Below are 4684 nucleotides of genomic sequence, written 5' to 3'. Positions count from 1 at the left end.
TAAATTCGGTCTACCCATGAGAGCATCCATGGTAAAATGTTCTCCTGCGGACAGTGGTTACTTATAAATCCTGTCTTCCTATGGGATCATCTATGATAGAGCATTTCCTGTAGACAGTGACTATTTACATACCCTAACTGTCTAAGGGGCTATTCGTGGTAGAGCGTTCTCCTGCAATTAGTGGCTAAGGAGATAGATAGTTATTTCATCATGTCCACCCATGGGACCATCCATGGTAGAGCGTTCTCCCACGGATAGTGACTATTTATATACCCTCATCGTCCAAGTGACCCATTCATGGTAGCATGATATTACGCGTACCCAGTGCTTGTTATATGCTTAATATATGTTAGTTGTGTATTTTTGTGTGTAGGATCTCATATACTCTTGATTTATTGGTCTTACCTAGTTGAGTAGCTTAGTAGATGGTTATGTAGTTATATATGCTTTGTTAGTAGTTGCTTATAGTGACTCTGTCACGCCTCAGGTAGTACCTGTCCGAAGAAATTTTGGCAGCATCTCCCCTGTACGGCGGACAATATGAAGCTCAGTATACATATATCTCTATACCTCGGCCACACACGGCCGGAATAATACAATACAATTAAGAAACAAACCACGCAGTTTATATCAACATTCCACACAGATATAATATATGATCAATCCACGCAGTTTAATAAGGAAAGACGATATAGAACCTCGAAGATATATGTAAACAGCCTACTCCACTACAACGAAGAAAACAAATCCACGAAGTAGTGAAAATACAACCGCAGCGGAAAACAAAAGTAGCAAACCCGAATGTTCAATGTAAAGTCCACAATACAAACCCACAATACAAGTATATAAGATGCAAAAGCAAAATATAATCCGACAAAGAAAATCCTCGCGATAATGGGACTAGCGACTGGAATCTCTCCTGACGGCCTCAACCTGAAAAATAGTAACAACGGGGTGAGTTCAAAGAACTCAGAAGGTAATCAACATATAACTACCAGTAGTATCCTAAGGTACAGTCTCCTAAACCATAGGACCTATAGTACTGTCTCCTAACAATATAACAGGTATGCATAATTGAATAAACTGTAGTAACTAACTAAGCATGTAATACAGTCTATAGCAAGAATAATAAGAAAATGCATAACTGAAATAAACTGTACTCACCTGCTAGGCTTGCGCAAATGACTGTGGACATACACAGACAAAGATAGTCAGAGCAAATAAGCATGTATCCTGTATGCATGTCAATCATATGCAGTCACCCAAGTGCATCATCCAATATGAAACAATCACAATAAATGCAATCTGTGTATATGATGCAATATGACATGGTCAACCCTGACGCCAGTCAGCCATCTCACACACAATGATGAGATCGAGTGGGTAGGGCTGTGACACCGTGCACTCTGCCATCACTACCCCTGATAAGTGACTGAGTGGACGGGATGCACCGGAGTACACCTATCCTCCAACCTCAAACATAGTGAGAGAGCGTAACGCTCTCATCTCCCGGTGGAGAGATCCCGGCTGCAACCCCGCTGTGTCGTGCTACCCATGAGCACCCCGGCGGTGCACCACCGAGCAACCTGCCATACACACCCTGAGTGCTGTGCCACTACCCATGCAGTAGGCACGTTGTGTGCAGGCCCTCATGTAGCCAGCCGACGAGCTCAACAATAATGGAGTCGTCCATCGCCCAGCATGCAATCATGCGGTATGGTGCATGCGGCTACAGAATGTCATACCTGAACGTATCCTCCTCCATATACGTAGGTGCCAAAAAGGTAAACGCAGATATATAACAGAGATATAAACAACATGAATCCAACAATATATAACAAGTATCTCCAGCATCTAATCATGGGTAGATAAGCACTATAAGTAACCATAACCACGAACACATATACACATGGCAAGAGATAAAAGTAAACCAGACTAATGTAAAGCATCTAACAGTAGAAGCATGTGATAGGTATCAACTAAGCTAAGACCAGGGAAGAAATAAATCTACCATCTATCACTAGTAACCATATATAAACTATACATATCATAAGACAGTATCAAAAGATAAGTCAAAGGGTACCCGCCTGCAGGTATCGAATAAACTATAACCGGGGAAGTGATAAATCTACCAATCACTAGTAAGTATATATAAACTATACATATCATAAGACAGTATCAAAAGATAAGTCAAAGGGTACCCGCCTCAAATAGAAGGTACAATCAAGCAATCCAAGGTCGAGACGGTCATCTCGAATCAGAGTCCTGTGTCAACAAACAATATATACATTTTATTTAGCTAAATCCAAATGAATAGCTAAATAAAATCCCTAAAACTAAATTAGGGCAAAACCCTAATCAACACAACCTCAATCTACCTAATTAAATCTAACGGTCATTTAAGGTTTAGTTACCTAATCCCTAATCACCAATTAGATTAGAAATCCAATCTTAGATTAAATCCAATAGTTGACTAGGGTTAATTGTCTTAACCCTAATCATTCCATTAATTTAATCTAAGCAATTAAATTCTAATCATCTAACACGTGATTATCTAGCAATATCCAAATTCGAAACATGATCTACAACTAAGATCAATTACCCTAACTAATCATGTACCAATCCAATTCATTCCGAGTTCAATACATACCTAATTCATCAACACAACACTAATTATGTATCAACCTCACTACACCATACCTCAATCCAGCTGCTGTTGATTCTGGATCAAGGGAACACTGATGGATGGGTTGCTGCCGCACCAAAAAGTCCACAGAACAGCAATGTGTTGAATTCCACTCTACAATTCGGATCAAGAAGAAATCAATCTGGAAGACTATTGACCAAGTCAAGAACAGAGATCAAGATTGAAGATCACGGATCAAACAATGCCTATTTACAGAATACAATGCCTCACCTTCAAGATCACAATTAGGCACGGTTAAATTCTTGTCGATGAACAAAAAGAAGGATCGGACACTACGCTAGGGCACAACGATGGAGAGCATCATGGGAGGAGAAGGATCGGCCCTGTCGTCGGATCGTGCTCTAGACGTCGCAAGATCTGGGAAGCTAGCTCCTCGCCTCTGTGCTCCGGACCCCAATCTGCGCCGGCGATCGGGTGATCGCAGTGAGGCGAGGTTGCGAGGAGACGTGATGCGGCGTCTTCAGCCCGGAGACGAAAGATGTCGGCTAGATCTGAACTCACTCCAACCACGTCGGAGCAGAAACTAGGGCTCGGCAGAATCGGCCGAGAAGGAAGAAATCGGAGAATGGAGACCGGAGACTCGACAAGCTTCCCTCCTTCTCGCTCCAAGACTGATCTGTGCCGGCGACGACGCCAAGAAGATGAAGAGAAAATCGCCGGTCGCCAAGAGAGGAAACGCGAGGAAGAGTCGGGGAGGAAGAGATGAATCGGGTTCGTGATCGGCGTTTGGGGAAAATAAAAAGAAAAGGGGAAATGTTTATATAAATAAACATTTCCTCACTTAAACGGGTATCCCAAACAGCTTTAATCCGAATCCGAAATTGATCCCCTCAAAACTCATCTTACGAGCTCAGAAAAATTCCCAGAAAATTTCTAAAAATTCCGGAAAAATTCTATAAGGCTATTTCTCAAATAACCCTATTAATTAAATTTTCCGAGATCTCATAGACTCTCTTACTTTTATAGTACGTACGTCACCTGTGACTGCTTCTTTTGATCTCCTTATATTAATTCTCTTACTTTCATGCAATATCTTCTTATATTCGCTAAGTATTTTATACTCACTATCCCTTGATTTTTCTTTTATTTTTAGGTTAGTAGATAGAGGATGTGTTGTGTCTCTCAGAGATCCTGACTGCCAGTCCCATGTCATATCTGAGGACAATTTTCTAGTTTTACTTTCTGCTTTATTTGTGTTTGAATTTATGGACTTGACATTATATTGATTCGTCTTGAACTAAGAGTTTAGCCTTGTAGCTTCTTGTATTTACTTTTATGTTGTTGTGTCAAGCCAGACCGACTCGTAGTAAGTTGTTTTAGTTTATATGTTTTACCTTATGTCTTCCGCTGTGTTTGATTCCAACCGTGTGAGCTACATATTATCTTGTGTGGTTGTGTTTTTGTTCTAGTCGTGTGGGTTGTAGATACTATACTTATACTTCCTTGTGGCACTGTATCCAGATTCCATATGTTGTCATAAGGGGGGGGGGGGGGGGGGGGGGTGCTGTCTATTTGTCGGGCAGGGACTCCTTCGGGGCATGACACAAATAGCCCAAAATAAGGTATAATTCCTCTTAAATTCCGTATATTTAAATTAGAATGTAGTATATTTTCTATCAAATTGAGCACAACTTTTTTTCTACATGACCAATCAATTAGTATATTTGATTCTAGTTAAATAATGCTAAATTTAGGAGGAATTACATCATTATTTTTAGACCAAAAGCCCTCGTTACTTTTTATAGGTACAAAAAGTCTAAAATGAGGTATAATTCTATTTAAATTTAGTATCATTTAACTAGAATCAAATATATCAATCGATTGGTTAGGCAAAAAAAGCTGCACTTAATTTAATAAAAAATAAACTATATTTTAATTTAAATATACTGCAGTTAGGAAGAATTATACCTCATTTTGGACTTTTTATACCTAAAAAATAAGGGTAATTAGGTAAATCGATGTTCATTAGGCAGTTGA

The sequence above is a fragment of the Zingiber officinale genome, chromosome 5B, assembly GCF_018446385.1.
Source record: "Zingiber officinale cultivar Zhangliang chromosome 5B, Zo_v1.1, whole genome shotgun sequence".
NCBI classification, from domain to species: Eukaryota; Viridiplantae; Streptophyta; class Magnoliopsida; order Zingiberales; family Zingiberaceae; genus Zingiber; species Zingiber officinale.
Note: the sequence above shows the minus strand (reverse complement) of the source record.